Source organism: Oenanthe melanoleuca, chromosome 8 (assembly GCF_029582105.1).
Source record: "Oenanthe melanoleuca isolate GR-GAL-2019-014 chromosome 8, OMel1.0, whole genome shotgun sequence".
Classification (NCBI taxonomy): Eukaryota; Metazoa; Chordata; class Aves; order Passeriformes; family Muscicapidae; genus Oenanthe; species Oenanthe melanoleuca.
The window spans coordinates 3,579,075-3,605,098 of NC_079342.1; the positions used below are offsets into that span (position 1 = coordinate 3,579,075).

Below are 26,024 nucleotides of genomic sequence, written 5' to 3' on the forward strand. Positions count from 1 at the left end.
AGTGCTTTTGTTTACTAACATGGATTTATGGAAGTGCACAGAGGAAGGAAAAATACCCTCAACTGCTACTTACATGTTCAAATCAAACCAAAATCACGTGGCAGAATCAAAGGGAATAATTAAATTATCATAGTGCCAACAGATCAGCATGGATCTCAGCCCTGATGATGGAGAAGGGATTGATCTGGATGCAGCAACATAACTCAGCTTTTCTCAGAATCAGGACAAAAGTGGCAGAAGTGTTTCTACAGGTTTTTAACAGTGAATTTCATGTATAGCATTACTCCAGGCTGCTGGAGTTTAGAGGTCTTATTTTCAGTAAACCTTCCAATTGGGGGCAGATACAAGAATTCTGCTTGTATCTTTAATAGTTAAGGAAATTAATGTAAAAGCATCCATGCATTTAAAGGAAGATCAGTGAAAGCAAAGGAACATTTGTTCTTTTCTTCTCTTTTGGCCAGTGGCTAGGAACTCTCATTCAGCTGGAGGAACTTACTGTGAGGTACTGTACCTGGAAGTGGCAGACTCCTGTCACATTATGGTTGGCACCCCAGGTTTGCCATTCTGAGGAAAGAAAAGAACCACAGCAAACCTAAGAACAGTAGCAAATCCATATTGTCCTGCTCTGCTTTAATGTACAACAAGGGCTGGGGAAAAGGGGTCCATGGGTTAATTATGCATTGCACAAAAAAGGAATTCCCTTTCAACAGTTAGGTTTTTTCCTAATTCCACAGAACTTATTAAATAAATGGATAAATGCCTGCATTGTACCATTCATTTTCTGCCTTCTTGTTTGCTCTTTAAACAAAAGAGGCTCAGTAATAGAAATTTGGCATTTTGAGAGAGCTTTTAGTGTCACTAAGGACATAAAACAAGTGTGTGGGGTCCTGGCAGGCCCAGGGCAGAGATGCTCCTGCTGTAACATTCTGGGAGCTGGTTTGGGTCAGGCTCACCTGTGGAAGGCTCTGTGTCCCTGTGGGTGCATTTCCCCATTGTGCTGCTCCTGCCTGTCCAAACAAACCTGAGTTAATCCCAGCTGGAGCAGGACTCAGCAGGGTCACAGCTCCTGGCAGGCTGCTCCTGCCAGCTGTGCAACTGGGCAGCTTTATTTTTAGCACATTCCCAGCCTGACTTATCAGTGAAGCACTTTGAGGTAACGACTTTGATGTTTGCTCATTTTGAAAGATGTCATTTTAAGAATTTCTGCAAGTTTCAAAACTGCCCTGTGGGAGATCTGTTCCATGCCAAAATGTCATTTCAGATTCTGAACTACATACTCCCTCATACTTTCTCTTTATAAATGTTTCACAGTACCTGCATTTTTTATCATTGCACTTTTGTGTGACCTGTGAGTTCCTTGTAACTAACCTACAAGGCCTGTCTGGGGGAAGTAATAGAATTTTTCTAAATGAGCTTTTTTCCTCTGTCAGAAGGTAAAGCCTCCACCCAATTATTTCTTTCTTATGTGTAGATATTTGTATTAATATTTTAACAAATGTAATGTTTGTAGTGTCACTCATAGGTCTGTGTTAAAATTAAACCAAATGTGTCCTGGAAAGTGAATTCTTAGTTTAATTTCTAGCAGTTGTTAGAACCAGGCCTTATTTCTTCAGTAGCAGATCTCCTGATATTTTCTGCAAGTCATCAAACTTCATTCCCAGGCTGTAATTATGTGTGAAATCCTGCTTGAAGGCTTTCCTGGAAACACTAGCACTCAGAGCAATCATAAAAACAACCTGAGTAATATTTTCACTGGTGTCCTGTGTACAGTGAGCACCTCTGGAATATCCTTTTTGATGGCAAACACCATCAAGGGAAAGGAGAGGAAATCCTGAAATGTTTCTACCAATGCTGGTAGCAGGGGGAGGTGAGTCAAGGGCAGGTGTGCAGAACTAAAAATGGAAATGTTGGTTAATAACAGCACCAAAATTGAGGTGTAAAGAGCATGAATCAGGAGCTCTTTCCCATTCTCAGCTCTCCAAGGGCCAATGGGGAGCAGCAGCCCTGGGGAAGCTGGGTGGGTACAGAACTGGGAGGGTTTTGACCTCTCCTCCTGCAGCATCTGTGCAAGGGTACCCAGCCAAGGGGCTGGGGGTTTGTTCTGTCACTTTAGATCTCTCTGTTTAAATCCCTTCCACTTCCTAACAATAAATATTCATTGAGCTGAAGGGCAGGGGAATCAGAGGTGAAATATTTGAATTAGTGAGGGTATGAGCTTAAACCTGGGGTTCTCTTATCTCAGTCTCTTTCATAGATTTTGATCAGAAAATTTTCATCCCAGATCTATGAAATCTTTGTAAAAAATGTTTTAGGCAAGCTGGTTTATCCACAGCCTCCAACAAGTGCAGTGTTTTTAATGATCCACATTGTGCAGGTTAACATGCACAGCTAAAAACTTGCAGGGAGGGCAAGCCTGAGGGAAATTAGTTATTGTGTCAGTCACAAAGGATGATAGGGATGTAAACTCTTCAGTTTTCACTGGAGGTGTCTGCACTGTGCAGATGGAAAGTTAAACCTGCTCTTCCCACCTTGCTTGGGTTTTGCTTTTAGGATTTTGTTTTCCCCTCCACAAATACCTTTCCTAGGATTTCTTGGTCCACAGAGCCCTGTATTGGATTTTCCCTTTCCACAGAGCTGTGCATGAGGTGGTATAATAAGATCTGATAGTCATATCTTTTTTTTACAGCTACAAAGTCATGAACTCCAGGGCAGTATTTCCAGCTCACAGCAGGCTTCAATAGAGCAGTGTAATACCTCTGGCAGCCTTGGGCTGCTCTGTTAGGAGGAACACTGGGTGCCCCCAACAGTGCTGATTTAAGCTTCACAGTTAACATTATTTTTAAGGACTCAGGACATAGGAAACCTCTGAGAAAAACTGGTTGTTCTCCCCACAGAGCTGACACTGAATAGCAGATGTCACAGCAAACCTTTCCAGGCAGCACTGGCTGAAATTGTTCAGAGCTGTCCTGAAAAGCAAACAACTAATGGCTTAAAATAAAAGATAAGAAAGAGAAATTTCTCCATAATTTAACTGTCAGGAGAAAGGGTCTCTGGTCTTAAGGGTAAAGAGTTCCTGTGGAGAATGTGTTATTTTTGTGCTGAATATGTTCTTTTGTGATGCTGTTGGAAACTAAATCCTGTAGCATCCACCCTTCCTTTCGTTTAGTTTCTTGCTGATGAAGATGTGTGACCCTTCCCACCACTCCCTGCCACTGCATTTCCCTGGCTCTGCTCTCATAAAGATGTTTTCACTGCCAGTGGGGAAGGTTAATGAGCCTTTTCCAGGCTGTGAAGTGCAGAGTCCCAGGGGGACCAGGGACACCTCCCTGGGCACACAGAGGTCACTGGCCAAAGAGCAGGAGATCAGCATCCCTGTGCTTGCCAGCAGAGCTCCCTCCCTCCTCCACCACTTTTTTCCTGCAGATTAAGAAATAATTAATTGCCCAAACTAGTCACAGCCCCAGCTCTTTGTTAGGAAACAAACTGTTGTGGTTAAAGCTTTTCAGTGAAGGGGAACCAGTAAATATGTTTGTCAGTACCTTGATGACAAGACAGTGATCCCAGCCAGCAGCGAGGCAGTGTGACACCAGAAATTTTCTTTCCAACTGCTTGCAAGACTTTTATGTGAGGTTGTAGCAAGAGCAGTGACTTGAAAATGATAAAACTGTCTTGATGATGTTCCTCCACCAACTACAGGCCTGGAATAACACAAGACAACAAGGCTTGTTGTGAAGTCAGTGACCAATTTTGTTTAAAAATGGCTTTTTAAACATTGAACAAATTTTGCATGAGACAAAGCACTGAGGAAAATGACAAGTTACTGTTTGTGTTGAAAGATTAATTTAATTTGCATTCAGCTCGAAATTAAAACATTGAGTTAATATACATTTAAAATGTACTGTTACCAGGAACCAGAGGCAGTGTTTTACTGCTTCTGCAGAAAGTGTTTGTAATCTAATTAAGAAATAATAAAAATAAACACCACACAAGAAAGCCAGAGGGAAATGGTCAATGAGAAAAGATGAAATTTCAGAGTGTTTGCAGTGAGCTTACCACAATAAGGGGAAGCTTGGGAAACCTTAGGGGAGTTACTTTTCCTATAAACCCTTTCTTTTTTTTTTTTTTTTTTTTTTTTTTGGTGCTCTTCAAATAGAGCCTGCATAATGCTAACATGACTCATGAACAGTGTAAATCAGGCCCCTGGTCAGAATCAAAAGCTGGGTTTGTGTGCTTGGTTTTTAGAACAAGAATGAATTTGTTGTGCATTTATTGTGTGTTGTTTGCACCTGTGCACATTCTGTGGAGTTTTGGTGATGTTTGCCCACCCACAGCAGCTGCTGGGGACCTGTCCTGGCTCTGACTCTGTCTGTCCCTCCAGCACTGTATCCCCATTTCAGCTTTTCCACTCAAGTGCTGTTCCCTGCCAGGCTTCCCTCCCTCATCTCCCTTTCTTCTCATCACCTCAAAATGCTCTTTTTCTTCGTTCAGAAGTCAGAGATTAGAAAAATACACTTCTTGCTGTCAAAATACATGTTCCAGCCAAAGACTACCAACTATTGGATGACAATTCCTCAGGGCACAGGTCTCCTGACCTGTTTTATTCAGCATTTATTGGGACAAGCTCAGAGTGAGCCTCTGAATCTCAAAGCCACAACTTCTGTACTTTTTCACAGTGGGTGGGTTACATATCCAAAATTCCTCAATGCAAGCACAAATTTAGGTGAAGAAAGTCACCCCAGAGCCTCTGATTTTTTAATTTATAGCCGTTATTTGAGAATGCAAGTGACATGAAGATGTTCTTTCCAAAAACTTGTAGCTTTAAAGGGATGCAGAGCATCTCAAGTGGTGATTAATATGTACACAATTACATAACTCCAGAATATGGCTAAGACTTGACAGTGTCTGTGTTCATTGAGAAAATAAATAACTATAAAAAGCCCTATAAATAAATACTTTTTCCTTTTATTTTCTAATCGAGATGTAAGTTAATAATCCCTGTTAAAATGTAAACATATTTAGGAACTATTATTCAGAAGTCCTGATGGCTTTTAACTTCATGATTTTTGCAAGTCATTTGAATACTTTCCATTTTCCATCAATCACAGCTTCTCTTGTTCTGAGAAAAAACCTAAAAAGACAGTGGTGAATGACTTTTCTGTAAAAATTGAGAGGGAAGTGCTGAGAAAAGAACAGCATGATTGTACTGCCTTGCCACTGCAGCAAATAATTCACATTGTACTTTCAAAAGGGGAGAAAATAGAAGTTTTGGCAGGCTCCACTAGAATAAATAATTTAAAAGCTATCATAGAGCTATCTGACCAAAACCACTGGGTTTAATTATGCTTATGGGAAAAAGGAATAAAAACAAGAAAACATTTTGGACAGATTGGGTGGATTCTTCCACAGCTGATTCTGTTGTGAGATGGTCCAACAGGAACTCATTTTCCTGCAGAGTAAGTTATGTTTATTGTACATTATCCCCACGCTGGATCATGTACCTCATATATTTTGCTTTATGGGACAAACCAGATAACAGTTTAAGGCTGAGGGGTAGCTGACTGTATATATCCCCAGCTGGTTAAACTGCTGGTTGTCACTGGGCATCTTTCATGGGAAAGGCAATTTCAGGAGGATGAGATTCCATCTAACAGAAGTACCTCAAGTACATTTTTACACTTGCTCACATGCAGTATTTATTTCATAGCTATCTATGCAGAAGATAAATGTGAAAGGTACAATTACTGAAAATCCCTCAGCTTGCTTGTGCCCTGTGATTCCTTTCAGCTCAAAGGTTTCAAATGATCATCCCTTACAGAAAAAAATGATAAAAATTAGCTTGGTTTTCTATAAAAGCAGTTTTATCTATCCTTCAATTTCATTTTGCTGGAGTAAATGTGAAAATGTTTATATTTCATACTCCACAAGCAGCAATTACCAATTTTTGCTAAATCAATGCCAGCAAAGAGGTAATAGTAGATACTTTATGACTGCTAAGTTTAAAATAATTCATTGAAATTAAAATATATGAATTGGATATATTTATGGCTTTTCTTTACATGTTTAATTGGATGTTGAGAAGCCAATAAATGTATTTACAGGATGAAAAGATTGTGCTATGAAGAGAAAATTGGCTGAAAGAAGCAGTCTTTAATGCATGTCAATGGTGACATAGCAAATGTGAGGTGGTGATGTTATGAGAGTTATGTTGTTGATTCTGTTGTATAAATTTTATTGATTGTATTAAATTCTGTGTTTAAAATGTTTAAAATGTAACATCCTTCCTTTTCAAATTGTCACTTCTTTATATAAAGGGATGAAAACAGGGCAGCATCTATTTCAGTTCAACTGGTCTGGAGACACCACGGTGTGGATTTTGTGTGCCTTCCACAACAACAAACATTCTACCAAACCTAAATGGCAGAATACTTTATAAATATTCACCTCACATTCCTTTCAAGTGATTCAAGTGTGCTTTAGAATCATCACAGAATCCCAGACTGGTCTGAGCTGGGAGGGATTTTAAAGCTCACCCAGTTCCAGGCTCCTGCCATGGGCAGGGACACCTTCCACTGTCCCAGATTGCTCCAAGCCCTGTCCAGCCTGGCCTTGGACATTTCCAGGGATCCAGGGGCAGCCACAGCTGCTCTGGGCAGCTCCCATTCCCAGCAGCTGCCCAAATACTAAAAAAAAAGAAAAGAAAAAAGAGGCAATTAATTGAAAACCTGACATTCTCTGCTTCTCTGGGAAAGTACCTTAAAGCACACTAACATCAACAATATATTTTTCTACTGCTTTAAGATGATAGCTGTGCTGGTCCATGGGCAGGATTCTGCAGTGTCTATCCAACACTGCAGACATGTTTTCCTCCCAAGCTGATTCCATAACCCTGTGCTGCTCTGCTCTCTGTAATTGTACTGATCCATAGCATACTGTTTTCTTCCCATTTGACCTTTGCTTTTCACTGACATTTGCAAAATGTGACTAAGTTGAAACCACTCTAAATAGATGTTAACAGCAAAATCTTTTTGCTGCTCTTTCTATTTAAAAACAGAAATCTATTTTCTAGAACTGCAGAATGCGAGGACAAATGCAAAAGTTCTGATATTTGCCATTACTGCAGCACATCCAAATGCAATTAAAGGCATTGACCACTTGCTTATTTTTATGTGCTGATTTACACAAATCTATTCAAAGTAATGAGAAGCCCAGCTGGTACAAATCGTTACCAAATGCCTTTCGTAGCCACCTTTAGCCAGAGAACATTTGTTCTACGTTAACTGAGAACAAACTGTTTCAAATCATGCTGCAGTCCCTCACAAGTATTAGACACACATTTATCAACTGTTTTGAAAGGCAAAATGAATTTACATGCTTCTCTAGCACCAGCTGTGTGCTGTGATGTGTCGTGGTACAACCACGTCCCAGTGCAGTTCCACAGCTTCTGGGTGGAGGGGACATTTCCTCGCTGGGTAAAGCAACCTTGGCAGCAAAAGCTGCTCAACAACCTATTTATTAGTATCTGCACTCCTCCCCTGCTGTTCTATTAATATAATGAATTGTTCACAGGTGCTCCAAATGAGGTTTAGATGATCGCTGGGAGCTCTGTTACTCAGACAAGCCAAATCGGAAGGAGCAGATGCAACAGTCCCCCAGCAGAAGTACAAAGTATGACTTAATGAAGGTCATTCTGCACATTTTGGCCTTGGCGACCCTATGAACAATCAGACTGTCATTATTTTACTGTTTCTAGACAGAAAAGAGATTGCTTCTTGTCCACTTGCCTTGATTTTTTTTTTAGTTGTCTTTATTACATCATTGGGAGCTTTTAATTGCATTTAATCCTGCTCTCTTTTAGCTAAAATGAGATAGTTCCCACATGATTGTTGTTAATCCATGCTCTAAGTAATGTTTGAGCTTTAATGCTCTTTTTTGTGGCAATTGTTAAATCACAATGTGTATTCAAACACTGGGCCAGGTGAACAGACAGTAAAATGGACATTCCCAGCTGGATATGCAAAATGGGGAGAAAAGAGGGGTTGGAAATGGTGCCAGATTCATGGCCTGAACATTTCCTGCAGGTAAAACCTGTCCAAAACCTGTGGTTTTCTTCTCTGCCTTTGTTTTGTGGCAAATACAAACTAACACAATGCCATTATTCCAGGAAGGCCTGTGTATGCACTTTGATTTGTAAATGTTTATTTACTACTTTAAAAGTCTCCTGAAAGGCCATGCAGGATGTGCAAGAGCTGCAGGACCTGGGAGATGAGGAATTGCCATAGGTGTGTCTTTGGGAAATGGAGGTGTCAGCCTAGCAGAGACCTGGGTCCTTCCCCCTGACTCTGTCACAGATCTCACTGGGATTTTGGAGAAAAGCTCATTTATGCCTATTCCTTATGATAGAAATAGGGGTGAGGACTTTTTTTCTTTTTTTTTAGCTGTGCTTAGTTTATGCATTTCTGAGATAAGGCTTTTCCCTTGCTTTATGTCTTACACCACTCATCATAAAGGGATTGTGGTCTCAGCTAAAGCCTCTCAGTGCTGTAATAATTGCAATAAATGTGAGGGCTACTGCACCCAAAGTGCTCCTTAATGTCCTTCTGACCCCAAATGGGAAAGAGAAGAGGCTTTTTTCCTTTTTTTTTTTTTTTTTTTGTTTTTTTTTTTTTTTTGTTTTTTTTCAGTTTAAAGGGAATGCACTAAGGTCACAACGTGCATCAAAGGTCTGTCTTTGCATCACTCAGCCCTCCACTTGGCAGGCTCTCTAACATGCACACTTTGATAGCTCAGTGACACATCTCACCAAGGAGGAAGGACAGCATTTTAACCTTGAGTACACACTGCAGGAGAAAATTACACAGGGACAGAAAAGCCATGTACAACTGCTGTGCAATGAGCCGAAGAAAGGGATCTTCACTGGGCTTTTCATCGAGAGGGGCTTTGGCAAGGAGCTGCCACATGCTGCTGTTCTGTAAAAGGTGGGGGTGCAAGTGGTCAGTGGTGGAATTGCCAAAAGGATACCACTCCTGCCAGCAAATATGACTGAGGAGAGTGATATTGTAGTGGAAACATGAGCACAATATTCTTAGTTCTCCCCAGAAGAAACATCAGTTTTGTCTTTTCTCCACTAGTGCACATCCTTCTTTGCTCCAATAGGACACAGTGCATTCAATAATAGGTGTAACCTAACTCTTGGGTGGGTTTTAGTGTGAAAAATGTGTATCTGGATGCTTTTCTGGCTTGGGCCTTGCCAGACTTTGTTTATATAAGTTTACACCAGACTCCTGGGGGCAGGTGTCTCATTTTTATTGGGCTTTATGGCAGAGGCTGCAGAGTGGAGTGCAGAAGTAATTGTTGGATCCAACCATGAAAACTGCTATTACTTGGTTTCTCTGTGACATCTGTTATATCCTGTTGTGCATGTGATGAGAGGCAGATTTTGTTTCATTTCAGAATCTGTTGGTGAGCATGAATAGTATCTGAAATAGTTGATGGCTCATCAAAACACATAGAAAACACATATAAAAGCTCAGCTTCAGGAGGTGTAGCAAATCAGTGCTCTACAACAGGAGGATTCAGCTCCTGCCTGTGGCAGAGGCAGAGCAGGCAGTAGGTGTGTCAGGCAAGGAGGATATTCCCAGAGCAGCACAAGTGGGAGGGTGGATTTATGGCTACCTGGCTACAAATGTCAGCATCCTCTGTGCAATTCCAGCAGGTTTTCCCAGGAGCTGCACACTGTCCCATCCCAGCTGGATGCAGGGGGATCATGTCCTGAGCACAGGTGTGGGCAGCACCAGGCAGGGCTGCAGCACAAGTTCCCACAGATTTGGGGTAGCCACAGGGGCTGGGGGAGCTGCTGCACACTCCCATTTTCTCATCCTGGCATATGTGCCCCTGGTCACATTGCTTTTTACAGCTCTCCTCCTTCCTCATCAACAGGCCAGATGGATCTAGTCTTGCCTGCCACCCACTCTGTGTTGTTTATTGACATTTGTCACTCCCAAGGACTTGTACTTCAGCAGAAAGCAAGTATTCAGTTGGCTGCTATAGGTCTTTTGTCATTCATTAGCTATTTAATCAAATTTTGACTTCTTTTTCCTTGCTAAAGACTATGTCTATGATACATTTAAGTCCTGAGTGAAAATATTTAATATCAAAAGCTTTGTTTATTAAACAATGCAGATTTTCCCTGCTCTGAAAACTGACAAACAACTTGGTGTTGTTCTTCAAATTTATTTTTCTGTTGAGGAAACAAGTTTATTGTAAAGGAGATAAGCTTAGGCAGATGCTGATGAGAAATGAAGGAATCAGAAGGGAAGGAGTTATTTGGCTTAACAATACATCAGATTTCTTTTTATTCTGTGTGTAACCTTGATTCCATGTAACTTCTCTGGATCCTGATGCTGATGTTTTGGGCAGTTTTGTTAGAGGCTGGCACAGAGATTCAGTCTTTAATGCACAATACATGTGAAAGCCTTCCAAAAGTTGCCATGATGTGTGCTTAGCATCCAAAAGTGGAATTTGGCCCTCATGTTGGGTTGAAGGGGTGCCACTGTATTCCTTAATTTGTTGAGTGTTATCCTGATTTGGAGAAATACCACAGGAACCACATATCTAAAAATCTATAATCTCCTCTGTGTATATGCTGTGTAGTGTCAAAACTGGACCTTAAGCATGTGACAACTGCCAGTCTTTTAAAAATACCATTTGTTAAAGTTCTTTGAAATTATCCTGGTTTTGTGGCAGTGGGTAAGGACTCCATAACTAGGTTGTATAGATTCTGTCTTGGTCCTGTCATAATTTCTTATTAAATGTGAATAAGAATGCCAGGAATGAAAAAAGACATAGACATTTAGGAACCTAAACTCCAGTGAGTGCCAGTAAATAGTTTTCTAATATAAATAAATAGAATGTGTTTGAGATATTATTTTAAACCTCGATGTTTTGTCTCAGGCTAACGTTATAAACTCTTCCAAGTGAAGGATTGTCTTTTTAGATAAACAGCAAAACCCCTTTAGAAAGGAAGCCCTGATCTAGTTGACACCTATAAATTTATTACAAAATAAAAATACTTCAAACATCCTTCATTTAAATTGTTATTTGAAGATTTATATTATTGCACTGAGTTGCTATGGTGGCACTTGCAATTTCCATTCCTGCCTGGAAAGCGTAAAGAGGAAAAAAAAATACAAATAGCAAACGTCAGGAAGTAATGATTTGTCATGTTTTGAAATGTATTACAGAAATATCAACTTAGGCAAATATGTTTGGCTGAACTCTGGCGTGCTGCCTGGAGCTGAGGCTTCCAGGCTTGTGCAGAGCCTCACAGTGTGGAGTGCCTGGGGATGGGAGCTCCAGGGTCCAGCCTGTGCTGGACAAGGGGAGAACTGACATCCCAGGAGTGGTTTTACCTGGATTTAATGGCACTGTGCTTTTCAGGAGTCCCAGAAGCACTGAGATCTTGTGTTGGAACTGGCACTTGTTGTTGTTGAGCCACGTGTGTGGAGGTTCTGAGTTCATCAGCAAGTGAAGCAGCCCCACAGAATCCCTCAGTCCTTGGCTCAAATATGTCCCACAGCCTGAAGGGTGGAGTGGTCCTGTCAGTGTCAGGTCAACTTTGTCATAGAACCATGGAATGGTTTGGGTTGGGAGGGATTTTAAAGATTATTTCCAGTTCCAAACCCCTTGCCATGGGCAGGGACACCTTCCACTACCCCAGGTTACTCCAATTCCTGTCCAACCTGGCCTTGGACACTCCCAGGGACGGGGCAGCCACAGCTTCTCAGGGCACCCTGTGCCAGGGCCTCACCACCTCCTCAGTAAAGGATTTTTTCCTCACATCCCATCTAGCCCTGCCCCTGCTTATCCTGTCACCATGTGCTCTCACAAAATCAAGAAGAAGTGGCAAAAGAGTCAATAATCAGCAGCTGCTAAAGAGGCATCATATCCATCCTTGGATGCTGAAATGGCAAAAGGAAACATATATGCTGTGGTATCCAGAGAATGGTTTGGGTTGGAAGGAACCTCATTCCAAGTCCCCTGCCATGGGCAGGGATGTCCATGAGCTGGAATCAGAGACATAATGAGAGAATAAAGGAAAAGGTCAGCAATGAAGCGTTGAAGGCAAAGAAATGTAGAAGTTACTATTCAAACAAGAGGTTTTAAAAATGCATTATTATTAAAAGGAAAATGATGAAAAATTGATTTCATACTTTCAGATACAGCTTTATGCAGCAGTGGGCTCAACTAACTCGAAAGTGGGCTAAGCAACTTTCAAAGGAAGGTGTCAGGAATCCTTTCTGTGCCTAACAGAAGTAACACATTAAATCTTACTTGAAAATGCCTTTTCCAGCTAGTGCTTACAGTACCATGCTGAGGGCATATTTCAGGATGAGTCTGAGGTTAAAAAAACACCTACTGAGTAACCAGTGGCACTTGCTTCAGCATTTGAGTTTTCCTCAGAGGTCTTCCATCCAATTACTGGCCAGATCCAGTGATATTTAACTTATCAGATCTGACAAGAGCTGAACCCAAGGTAGACTGACTGCCTAAACATTTATTTGTGTCAATGACACGTTTAAAACTCTCTGCTCTGTCTAAATATTTAAAAGGAAATATAAAGAGGAAAATGTAATGTGACATAAGAGGAAATGAAAAACAACCTTACTTGTTGAGGACATTCAGCACACACAATTGCTGTCTCCTGAATACCTGTTATTTTGGCAGCAATTGAGGGGAATGCAGCTCTAAATATCGTGTTCATCTGTCTCTTTTTAACAAAAAATGATTTTTACAATGGCAAGTGGATCTTTTGCTGTCAAAATCATGGAATATGACAACAGGCAAGATCTTTTGGAACCTCTGAGACTGAAATTTTCAATTGTAAAGCTACATCTAAAAATGAATAAATAACGAAGATAAATATATACTTAGTAAAAAGAAGCAGCAGAATTGTCCAAATCAGAGAGCTTAAATGTATTGGCTGTTTGTTAAAGTAGTCAAAATCTTAAGAACAAGCTATAATAAGTTTTTTCACTGGGGAAGTGGAGAGTTTAAAGTTTTCAAACCCCTTTTTATTCTCTAATCCAGACTAAAGCCAAATTCTGGAATTCTCTGTAGAAATACATTTTCCTTAGAAAGTACCCTTTGCTGTATTTTTTGGTGTATTTAAACTAGTGTGGGCACTCTGCAAGGCAATGCAGAGAAGCATGTGGGCTTTCAGGATGTAAGGGATGCTGAAAATTTTCTTCACCCATGAAGTTCTCCTGGAAAGGAGTTTATTAAATTCTGAGGTGTCTCTGTGTGGATCATCAGTGGTGTCTGGGGGGAATGAGAGAACAACAGAACTCAGAATGTGTGCATATATCATGCTCTTAGCAACATGTTCTCTGTTGGAACCTGACACTTATGTTTGCAAAAGCAAACCCTCTCTAAATTAGTTTGCAGTTAATTGGCTGTGAAAGGAAACACACCTTGCCAAAAAGGATTTGAAATATGAAGCAGTTTGGATTTGTGAAGGAGTTGATCACTGTTCTTGGAGAATCACAGACTCTTTCATGGGCATCTGGGAAATAATGTGGCTCATAATCTTCAGTGCTTTCACAAATTCCATTATTTGGCAGGACAGGCATCTACTTGCTGCCATCTACTAGAAGACAAATTGATTTTGGAGGGGCAGTCTTGGACTGTTTGTTTGAGCTGCTCATTTGCAGCTGAGGAAAGTGTTTGCAGCAGGCTTAGTTCAGTAATATTTTGAATATGTGAAGGAGAATAATTGGGGCTACCAGATAGAATGACAAGATCTTGTTTCTATTTTTCCTCCCAGGACTCAAAACTGAAGGAATGGCCACATTATGACAATAATCAGTGTTTATGTATGTCCTTGCCTGTCTCTGGGGTCTTCCCAAGCATTCCTGCAGAAATTCTAATGTTGACTTATACAAGATCACAAACTAGTCAGTGACAAAGCTGAGATCTGAACCAAGCTCCTGAATCCCTTTTTGCATGTGTGACTACAAGATTTTGCAATCTTTGTTGAGATGCATGAAAGGAAGGTTCCCCCTGTGACTAAGCCACAATACAGTAGAGGATCTACCTTCAGAAACCAGTGATGAATCTCTGGAACATTCAAGACTTAATTCTATTTTTAGTATTTCCATGTGCTGGCTTTTAATAGAGAGATGTCAGTGATATTTTTTGGGATAATGCATTTTCCACCAGATTGCACTGTGGGGGCAAGAGTTATCATAACCTCTTCCTGATATGTCACTGTCAGAAAATAGAGTGGCTTCTTTTCCATGAAGAGCTACCAAAATTCTTCTAGGCAGATCTTTTTTGGTGGGCAAGAGCAGTGTTCAGCAGTATATTCTGCTCAGTCACCTGAGGTATCTCTAAGGAAAGCATCCCAAAAGATCTTTAGTGGAATAAGAGAGCTAGGTTTCTTTGCATTTGAGAAAAGTGAGGATGAAACCAAATCATGATTAATTCTCCTGCTGAATGGGTAAAGCAGCTCACTGTGTGGCTACAGCAGTAAGTGATGGGCTACCATAGTTACTGATAATGCAGCAGATACTATTTTCAGTCAGTGCCTAATTGCCTTAGAGGAACTTATTAAAGTGAAATCACTATTGTGTGAGGAGCTATTCACGTAGAGGATCTCCAGAGTGATCAAGATGATCCTGCTGTGGGCTACAATATAGATCAGTAAATGTGAAGAGGGGTTTTGTGAGAAGGCTGACATCTTGAGAGCTCACTTGGCAAGGGATGGGTCTGCACGTTGTGCTGTATTTTAGTAAAATGTTAATAGCAGAAATAATGGCTGACTCTTTTTTCAGATACTGAATTCCCCCTCCAAAAATCCCACTTGAATGCAGCAAAGTGGAACATTGTGTATCTTTCACTTCTAGATTCTTTCAAAGCACAACAAAAACAACAAAAATTTCTCTGTACCATTATTTGGTAGCCTTTTATGATCAGCACAGGTTGAGATACATTAATTAGTTTAATGAAGGTAAGGTCTGTATTCCATCTCAGAGAATGTTCAGTTCTCATTAATGCCAGTGGCTGTCACATGTGTGCATGACAACCCTACAGAGTTTTTGGCCAGTGGTTTGCCATTTTTGCAGGATGATGCTGGTTTTACAATGTGCATTTCATGTGAGAAACACACAGGATTGCAGCTGGACAGCACTGATGCTGATAAACTTGCCTCTGAGGTGAAATTGGGAAGTTTTTTTACTTTTTTCCTTAGGAGTCAGAAACCTTGACTGTGAATTATCAGTGAATTCACTGTAAACAGTTATCCTACAGATTATCTTTTATTTGCAGGTAAACAGTTTTGCTCTGCAGGGTGCAGTGGTTTACCAGCAACTGCAGTGCTTATTGAAATTGGGTAGTATAACAAATTATTTAGAACCCAGGTCTACAGGTATCAGTGGTGGACATTTTAATGTAGTTTCGAGGCAATTCTTCTAAAAATTTGTAGAGTACTCTTGGTTGTGAGATTGAATTCATCCTTCTTTCAACTGATGTGTACAGGACACTTAAATAGATTCTGATCATTGTCCTGAGTATAAATCTGTTAAGGAGCACAGCTGATCTTACTTCCCCTTTAGTTGTTTTAGCAAGTAATAAGTGAATGAAAGCTGCACAAGTGACTACTGCAAAAATAGTTGAGAACTACACTTTCAGGTTTTCATCATCAGCTCCTCCAGCTGTTTAGTGGAAATTACATTTTTGGCCTGCAGATCTTAATGTACAACTCTTAATGGTTTATCACATAATTGGTGATAAATGATGGCATAGTGCATCATCAGAAAGGAGAATACAGGAATGATGAGTTTAAGCTTTACAGATCAGGACAAATGAAAGCTGTCAGTCTTCAAACCAATTTTCTCGCTCCTTTGTTTCTTGATCCTGTTTTTCAGTAGAGAGATGGAACCGTGACCAAGTACATGTTCTCAAGTGAGAGTTTGAGTTGCAAAGTTATAGCCTAAAAAATATTTTACATTAAAGCAGAGCAGATTGCTTATGACAACTCCTGCATAATGAAGGAACACAATGAAGAACTGCAGTGCATATTGCTCTTCAGGTCTGTTCTATTTTCATAGTTGTCTTTTTTTTAAGTAGGAAATTGCATAGTATAATTACAAGTTCATTTGCATTCATATTACAAGCTGTGAGCTAGTACTCTTTTATATTTAAAAAGTATTATTAGCAAGTATGACTTGCATCCATCCATTTCAGAAATGAATGGGAATGAAGTTTTATACTACTCAAAGTTCCCCCTCTACTTAGTCAGCTGCCAGCACCCCTCCTGTAAACTCCAGGACCTCAGTGAGGCCAGCAACACAATAAATGCAACTTCATTTTATTGTGCACTGGTAAAAGGGTAAGAGCAGCTCAATTACCATTTCCCCAACAAAAAAAATAAATTGCCTTTTGGGAACTAAGAATCACCAATATTTTGTTGGATCTAATACGTATAGACAAGCCTGTCTCCTCAAGGATGCTGTCTATTATTTCCTAATGAAAAAAATTACTTTATTTCTGCTTTAGTTCTTTGTCTTCCTAGATGTTGAAATTCTCACCAATAGGAGATTTTGCTGCAATGAAGTTGACTACTTACTTCTTTTAATTCACATTAGAATAAGTGGGTTCAATTGAGAATCTGACCTTTCATTTCTGTAATAAATTGAAATGAAGAAAACAGGTCTATAGCGAAAAGCTCCATTGCATCAACTACTTTTATAAATGTGGCTTGAATTTTGAATTTTTTTTTGCTGTAAAGGTTATTACATGACGTTATCTTTTATGCTTAATACCTAACGTGCTGCGGAAAGAATAATTGAGGGAGATGAAACTGATAATATTTGAGAATGTTACGAGATCTGTGCATGTACTTTCAATCAATCTGTTGGCTCAGCCTTTCCCTCTGCTCCCTGCTCTGTTCAGTGTGTTGCCACATTGCTTCAGCTCTCCTGCCTGTCAGGTGGAGGTAAAATAACCTGTAGACATCTTTGTATCTTGTGAGCATCCTGTGATCCCTGCCTGGCTGTCATCCCGGGGAGCGTGCATCAGCAGCTGGGTACCTGCTGAACATCTGGGTGTCCTGCAGAACATCTGGCTCCTAATTCCCGGTCAGACCCAATCCCCTGCCATGGTCTGAGCCTTTTTCCCTGTCAGCCGAGGGAGACGTGGCCACGCAGCCCCGGGGGTGAATCAGATCTATCTAGAGGCTGCAAAAAGCTCTTCTTTTAGTAATTTACCTCGGTTAACGAGAGCAGCGCTGCTTTTGTGCATTGATTGGAGATAATTCTGGTGAAATGGCAATAACCTGGCAAATGTACTTCTCTCTGTATCTAAATCCTTTCGGGAAGCGCATGACAGCCTCTGTTTTCTATAGGTCTCCGTTTGTAAAGAAGCTGTTATCACAGAATAAGTTTAATGGGTCGTGAATTCTGTGTTGAAAGGAGAGTCTCTCCATGACTTCTGATCCGCCTGCAACAGAACTATTGGCTCGGCAGCGAGTGCATTAGGCTAAATATGCTTCCTCCATTGACTCTGAAGGCAACAGCCCTAAATGCCTCATTAAATTTTCATGGGTGACTGCGAGAAGCCATGAGAAAAGCAGCACACTGGTGGCGGTGGGGCCCCCGGCCCGGCCGGAGCCCCGCGGCCGTGAGGGGGAGCAGGGATGGCGGGGCCGTGTCCGGGCTCCACGCGTGGGCAGCGGCCACCCCCGCCCCGACTGCCCCAGTGACCGGTCTGACTGCCCCATTGACCACTCTGACTGCCCAAGTGACCGGTCTGACCGCCCCATTGACCGCTCTGGCATCCCCACTGACCGCCCCGACTGCCCCACTGACCGCCCCGACTGCCCCGACAGCCCCACTGACCGCTGTGACTGCCCCACTGACCGCTCTGACAGCCCCGACCGCCCCGCTGACCGCTGTGACTGCCCCGACCGCCCCACTGACCGCTGTGACTGCCCCGACCGCCCCACTGACCGCTGTGACCGCCCCACTGACCGCTGTGGCTGCCCCCACCGCCCCACTGACCGCCCTCCGTACGCTCCGGGGCAGCCCCTGGTAGCGATTCTGCCCCCGGCCGTGCTGAGCGCGGTGCTGCGGGCGGCCCGGGGTGGAGAGGGGTCTCCAGCCGCTCCGCTCCGCTCCGCTCGCACACGGGGCTGCCCCGGAGGCGATGCCGGGCTCGGGATGAGCCGATGCGCGGAGCCGCCGCTCCCCTCCTCGAGCGGGGACAGCTCCGCCAGCCCCCTCCTCGCCCGTCCCCCTCTCCCTGCCCAGCTGCACAGCGGCGCTGAGACCCCCAGCCCTGGGAGAGGAGGAGAAGGAGGAGGAGGAGGAGGAGACCGACCCCTCATCAGCAGCGTTCCTCCACCGCACACCTCCCTTTTCCCCTCCCTCTGGCCTCAGCGCCGCGCTGGCGGGGCCGGAGAGGGCAGGCGGCGCGGGAAGGCGGCTCTGCCAGCATGGACGGGCCATGTGTATCCTAAGGAATAACAGCAGCTGCTGCGCCCACGATGGGGAGCAGAGGAGTGCGCGGAGGAGAGGGCTCGCTGGGGCAGGTGAGAGCGCCGGTCCCCGCTCCCCTGCGCGGCCGGTCCTGAGGGCGGTGCGGGGGCTGCGGGGTGCGGTGCTCCCCCTGCGAGCGGGGACCCCCTCCCCGCAGCGGCGTGGAAGGGCAGCTTTTCTCCGAAGGAAGTTTATTTCTGCCCGTCCTTCCCCCCTCCCGCTCGCTCCCGTCCCCCCGAGGCGGGGAAAGGGCTGGGATCCCCTGCGAGTAGCGGGAAGTTGCCGGCTGCGAGGGGAGGCTGCCCCACAGCCAGCCGAGCTCTGGGGCAAACGGCTGGGGGCGCTTTCGCCATCCCCGCAGCGGGGCAAGTAAAAAAAAATCGAGGAGGGAGCCAGAGACGCGATGCGGCTGCGGGATTCCCCCGCCGTGCCGGGGGTCCCTGGGATGCGCCGCTCCCGGGAGCCTCGGCCCCGCAGCTGGAAGCGCCGATCGGTCGCGGTAGTGGTCGCTTTCCCGGGAAGCGCCCCCCGCTGCCGGGCTGCGAGCCGGCCGAGGGCTGGGGGCAGGCTGAGGGCTGCGAGCCGGCTGAGGGCTGGGAGCAGGCTGAGGGCTGCGAGCCGGCTGAGGGCTGGGAGCAGGCTGAGGGCTGGGAGCAGGCTGAGGGCTGGGAGCCGGCCGAGGGCTGCGAGCCGGCTGAGGGCTGGGAGCAGGCTGAGGGCTGGGGGCAGGCTGAGGGCTGGGAGCAGGCTGAGGGCTGGGGGCAGGCTGAGGGCTGGGGGCAGGCTGAGGGCTGCGAGCCGGCCGAGGGCTGGGAGCCGGCTGAGGGCTGCGAGCCGGCTGAGGGCTGGGAGCCGGCTGAGGGCTGCGAGCCGGCTGAGGGCTGGGAGCCGGCCGAGGGCTGGGAGCCGGCTGAGGGCTGCGAGCCGGCTGAGGGCTGGGAGCCGGCTGAGGGCTGGGAGCCGGCTGAGGGCTGGGAGCAGGCTGAGGGCTGGGAGCCGGCTGAGGGCTGCGGTGCGGCTCGGCTGCGCCGGCGCTGCCCTGCCCGGGAAGGTGCGGCAGAGCCGGGGACGCCGCGCTGAGGAGCGGCGGGGAAATGGCGCCCGGAGCGGGGCGGAGGGGCCGCTGGACGCGCGGCGAGCGGGGCGAGCTCGCCCTCCGCAGCCGGGAACCCTGCGGGGACCGCCCGCTGCTCCCCGGCCATGAGCCCGGGACAGCAGCCCCAGGACAGCAGCCTCCGGACAGCAGCCCCAGGACAGCAGCTCCCGGCGCTGCCAGCGGTGCGCGGTCCAGGGGAGCGGGTGCCGAGTGGCCGCTTGCAGTAGGGGTGCTGCGGGTTCGTGCGTCTCTCCTTTAGGGGAGAACCCGACAGCTCCCCCCATGATCTGAGTGTTTTGGAGTGCTTTTTCTCGGGGTTGTGCACGGCCACCAGGAGCAGGCAGCCTGGAGTGAAAGTTCAGAGCGCTGCGGTGGCAGGAAGGTGGGCGCAGGAGCTGCTGCAAGGCTGGATCAGGACAGAGCCCACGGGGGCCGGCAGGACAAGCAGGGCACTGTGAGCTCCCCAGAGCCACCTCTTCCTTTGGTGCTCTCCAGGGTGTTTGACACGCTGGGAGCTCAGGTTCGTGACCGGCAGATTTGAAACGCCTCTATGAATGGTGAAGTGGGATGCTGGGACCAGTAATAGTAAAGAACAGTAGATAACAAAGCTGGTTTCTGGGCTGGAGAGAATGGGAAGTTTTTAATTTCCCGGCGAACTTCTGTTTCATTGTACATTTCAAACCGCGTAAGTCAGTTTCCAGGTCTTTCCCCGAAGTAGTTTTAAAAGCAAAGTCCTTGGAACTCTTTGCCATTTGTCTAAATTCTGAATGCATGTCTGAAGCATTTAATCATGTTTATTGTTTTCAGCCACTCAGACGGAATAAAAATTACTTATCGTTGACGAAGCTTATCTCGCAAGCTGTTTCACAGTATGTTTCCATTGCAAGACACAGCGCTGTGTTAAACTACTGATGACTGTATTGTTTATTGTTCTTTCATTCCCCACCCTCACCCCCCGTAACACCAGTATCAATCTGTTCCTTACTGCTATACTCAAAAATAATGGAGGAGCAAGTTTTCACCAGTTTGGTATTTTCACTCGTAGCTGAGATTGATGTCTTTTATATTTGCTCTTAAGCTGTTTTTCATTCAGTGTGCTAAAGGCAGCTGATGTATTAAAAAAGGAATCAAGGCACAAAGCTAAAAGGGACTTTCAAACTCCTGAGCTGAAACTGTGCATGGAATGAGTGCTGGATCCACAGCATTATTTATTTGTTTATCCACATACATAACACCTTCCTGAAGCATAAGATTCCTTGCCCCTTTGTCATTACTATTTATGTCATCACACAACTAAAATGCACTATTCACACTGGTCTAGAAATACAGATTTATTGTTTGCACTGTTTTGATCTTGGACTGTACTTCATAGGTGATTTTGCTGCACTTTAGCAGTATCTCAACACAGTGATGGAGGACACCATCATGTTTTCTTGTAGGATTACCTTTGGGACCTTAGTGACTGCACACATCAGTGGTTTCATCTTAGGAGGATTGAAATTGATTTTCTTCTTTTTCTTTTTTTTTTTTTTTTTTTTTTTATCTCAGCCAGTGAAAGACCCTGTGTATGTCCTTTGACCCATGGCCTCTCATGATGAAGTGAAACCAATAGTGGAGGATGTAGACTTGAAGTAGATGCTACTAAAAAGTAGAGGTATCAGAATAAACCTCTTGCCCTGGTGATCAGCTTGTGTGATTCTTCGGGCAAGACGCAATGTTTTAAATTTGCAAGATTTGTAAAACTGCTGCATATGTGTATCAAAATAAATTTAAAGCACGAGCATTATGATACTTTTTTTCTTTGTACTTTTGATGGGTCCTTGCTCAACCAAAGAAAGATTGACCATTCCCTCTCATCCATAGCAGGCCTTTGTCTCTAAAGTATTTTATATTTAAAATTTTTGCAAGGTATTTGTGTTGAATTTAGCATCAGCCAAGCTCAGCAACTAAATATCAGTGAGGTGGGAGAACCTCTCTTTTTACAACCCTGTTTGCATTTTAAACTGATAGCAAATACTAGCAAAGAGGAACACGGTTTTCTAGATGTTATAGTTCAAATTAACTTTCCCAGTCAATATTTAGTCAAGGTCTTGATGGTTAAAGTTAACTGTCCAAGTCAATGTTTAGTCAAGGTAATGACTTGGTTTTTATAAACACTACCCAAGCATTCTTGCAGAATTAATCAGAGTTGCTTGCTCAGCCAATTACTTAGGAATAAAGCTACGTTATTACTTGGTCTCTCATATGTCCTGTTCTATTTGGTGTTATTTCAGCAGTGCTTGCTTTCAGCCCTTCTGTGGCTTCATTCTTACAGCACCAGCTCTGTCCTAAGGCATTTATTTTCCTGGTGGTTTTGGAAGTAAAGGAAGTCCAGCACAAACCTGTTTTTGTGGTAGGAAGATGAGATGTGGAGATGCCAGAAGGAAGTGCAACATGTAGTCCAAAAACAAAATTTATTTACATCCGAGGAAGTCTTCAGGAGCCTGTGCTGAGCAGCTCCTTGTGCAGTGCTCAGGAAGTGATGAGCACTTGGGATAAAGCAATCATTAACAATATATGAAAACCATTTTGGTGTCTGGGACAAAAGTGATGAAATTGAGAATCGTTGGCATTGGTACTTACAGTGAAAGATGGAAGCGTGTTGTGATCTGGGAAAGAACTGGAAATCTTTATTGTGATTCTTCATTTCTTGGCATCCCTTTAAATGGGATCTTCATTCTTCAAGGATGGCACTTTAGTCTCTTAAACTGACACTAAAATCACAGTCTGGACTTCCATTGTACCAGCGGTTTTTCTTTCTTTCTTTCTTTCTTTTTTTTTTTTTTTTTTTTAAATTGTATCACTTGCAAATGCATTCCCTGCAATTACATGGGTATTAGAGTAGATATTCATTAGGATTTTACTAATCTGAACCTCAAGTGCTGTTCTGCAAATTTGCCAGCCTTTGTAAGGCAGTGCTTGACTTCATCAGCTGCACTGTTTTATTATGAATATTTTGATACAGTAGAATGAAAAGTATATATTCTAAACCAAGTAATTAATCAGATTGAAACATTTTCATTTTCATACTTTGATTTGTCACAAAGAGAGCCCACAGCTCTATATTTTTCCCTTAACACCAGTTTTTTCCCAGTCTAACTGCAGCCAAATGACATTTCATGGTGGTGGTTTAAGAATTTCATCCATGAATCAATGTTCTATTTCTGTTTCAAGGCAACAGAATTGTCACAACTTAGAGAAGGTGAGTATACCCAATACTGTGAGCTCCAGGACAGGTATCTGTGTCTGTGTGTTTAGTCTTACATTGCTGTCAAACACATTTTTAAGTGCTCCAGGTGTAAGCAGTGTTTTAAATTCTTAACTTTGTTTATTTTAGTGGTTCAGTCGAGCACAAATCCTCTGACAGAACCCACCAGTGTGAGCCGTGCTGGTGGCAGTGGGGTCTGTGGTGGATCTCTCCCAAGGTGGTGCCATATTGAAGAACCAGAGTGGGGCAATACCTGCCAGCTTTTGTCTCTTAATCAATATATTGCTTTTTGTGGAGTGAAGCTGATGCCCTGGGATGACCCATGGTGCAGCTGTGGGGGAAGCAGCTGCCCAAGCCCCAGCCCTTCAGACAGTTGAGCCTGGCCAGCTCCATCCACAGCAGAGCAGCAGCGCTGCTGAAGGGCTGCTTGTCACATCTTGCTCTGGCTCAGTCCTCTCCTGAAGATTTCCTTCTGGAATCAGGGAGAGGATGGCTGTGGGTGAGCTTTTGAGAGTGCAGTGTTCCTGAGCAGAAGCCTGCTGGGGGAGCAGGCTCCAGGCACTTTCCAGCCTGTGATCCTTTGCACTTTCTACAGAGTCATCCCATTATTCTTGGTTTAATGAGGATGCAGAGGTTACTTTTCTTCAGGGTGTTTTATCTTATCTTTAATATTTGTTTTCTATCTTATGTTTTGTATTCTTAGCTTAAGGATAAGAATATTTTCTTAGGTTCTAGATATACAGAAGAAATTCCTCCCTGTGAGGTGCTGAGGGTCTGGCACAGGGAAAAAGAGAAGCTGTGGCTGCTCCATCCCTGGAATTGTCCAAGGCCAGGTTGGACAGGGCTTGGAGCAGCCTGGGGTAGTGGAAGTGTCCCTGCCCATGGCAGGGGGTAAAACTGGGTGAGCTATAAGGTCCCTCTCAACTCAAACCATTCTGTGATTTTATGATATGTAACACATAAAAAAATAGGGATTTCACTGTTTTTTTTCTTTATTTAAAAATACAGAAAAAAATGTCTCTGTGTGTGCATATATACATAAATATATGTATGTATTTTTGCAAAGATTCATTAGCTGCCCCATTTTTATTGCATAAAGATTTCTCAGGTCTCCATGTATTGCCAAGCAGTTACACTGAGATTCCCTACCCCTCCCACCCCCAAAGAGTGATTGCTCTTGTGGGTAGAGGAGCATCAGTTTCTTGAGAGTCTTTGCAATTCCCTGAGCCTGAAGGCAAATGAATAGAAATTTAGTGGACCACCTAGTTCTTGACTCAAAATTCTCCAAAGAGGAGTCTGACCTAATTTATATTGTATTGGATCAAATAATCCTATCATGCATGTGTGCTTGCTGTTTTGTTTTCTTTTAGCAGGAATATTGCTGTCTTGCAGAAACTTCAGGTTTAGATGTTAGGCAATGTCCCTGTGGTTTTGGGAGGTGCTTTTCTTCAGTGAGTACTTACTGGAAAATTACATTTAAAGGACACTTGTGAAGAGGAGAACAATCAAGACAGATGACTAAGGCTGCTAGAATTATTCATACCTGAATGTGAATGGATTGTTATTTAGTACTGAGGATAATCAAGGGTCCTCTAATACAAAGTCTCCTTATTATTATTGAAGATGGAGCTGGAATCTCCCCAAATTGCTTTTTGTAGTAAAATACAGTATAAATACCTCTGTCATCACATATCCCTGTGATAGGGATTCTGGTGGGGTTTGGTGTGGGTGATTGTAGGGTTGCTGATGGGGTTTGTTGGGGCCAGCAGGTGTTGAAGCTCATTGGGAGCTGATCATCATCCAGGCACTGCAGTTGTGGCCTCTTAAAGCAATTCCAGGTGTGCAAAACCCTTTTCTGGTGTTATTCTGTAGAGAGTAGCACCCATCAGTTTGTCTGTACCAATATCCTCCAATGCTTATCAATCCATCTGTCAGTGTTCATGTTTTGGGAAATAACTGTCTAAACCTGCACAGGTTCATTCTTAGGAAAATTTTGAGTCTGCAGAATTTCAAGATCATACCAACAGGTACAAAAACAGTTCTTTGCTTTTGAATTTCTTGAAGAACTTGGATTACTGGGAATCCCATTGATGCAATACCCATTTCATAGTTTTTACAGAAATGTCTTCCACCCTACTGGCAGAACAGTCACTTAGAGAACAGCAGGAATCAATAGATTGTTTCTTAACCTAAAGCATTATTATTTTTTTCCAATGATTGAAGTAACTGAGGGGAAAATTGTGAGTGGTCTTTTTTCACGCCATTAAAAGAAAGCTGAATTTCTATTCCTGGTTACTTGAGATGCAGCTCAATAAACTATGCTAAAACATCAAAGAAAAAGAGCACTTTAACTTGTTTAACATTTCCTGGACCTCTTAGTCTCTGTCTGAGACTGGCCAGAACACTTCTATTGGCATGTGCTTTTTGCCAGATTAACATGGATTAGGTCACTTGAATTGTCCCCTCATTGAGTCCATACCTTTTATTTAATCCTCTCTCAGTATTTGTCAGAATTGATGGGGAGAAAAAAATTTTTCCTGTATTTGGGATATTTTTAACAAATAGTTACCATGAAGAGTTTGTTTTACCTTTTTTTGATTTCCTTGTGTAACCTTTACAAGCCAAATACTTCTTTAACCTCTTGTGTTTTGCTTGTGGCTGTGATGCTTCCTTGATTTGGGGGTTTGTGATAATGGGCACCACTGATAACTTGGTTCTGTAGAGGATTCCAGGCTTAGGAATTTCAAAGCAGCTACACAGTTAAGCCAAGCATAAAAACAATTAGGAAAAAAAGCAAAATACTTCAAAATTTCAATGTAGCACAGCTGATATTCAAGAAGTTGTACTGCTCTTCAGTTCATCAACAGTCAATGCAGCAAATATTTTATTAATATTTCAATTTTCCCTTCATTCCTTTATGTAAAAAATACACACTTAATTTAGTTTTATTGTTACTGCCTCTTACGTCAGTTTTCTAGTTCTGAGGCTGATTAGCAAATTCAGACCTTTCAACTGCAAGATTAGATGACCCATTAGATGTTCATGTCTTAATTTTTTAGCAGTTATTCCACAAATATCAGGAATCTTCCCAGCAGGTGGATTTCCCCCCTGCTTTTCAATGATAATTAAGGTTTTCCCATTCTAGGTT

The 26,024-nt window shown here is 43.4% G+C and overlaps 1 protein-coding gene across 2 annotated transcripts in view; it reads left to right on the forward strand.

Annotated features, from left to right (window-relative positions):
• Positions 1–18,434: 18,434 nt before the first annotated feature.
• DAB1 (DAB adaptor protein 1) overlaps positions 18,435–26,024 on the forward strand; it is a 136,011-nt gene continuing 128,421 nt past the window's right edge. For both annotated transcript variants that reach the window (XM_056497943.1, XM_056497944.1), the window contains exon 1: positions 18,435–18,586. The gene's annotated coding sequence lies outside the window, so the exon portion shown is untranslated. The remainder of the gene's footprint in view (positions 18,587–26,024) is intronic.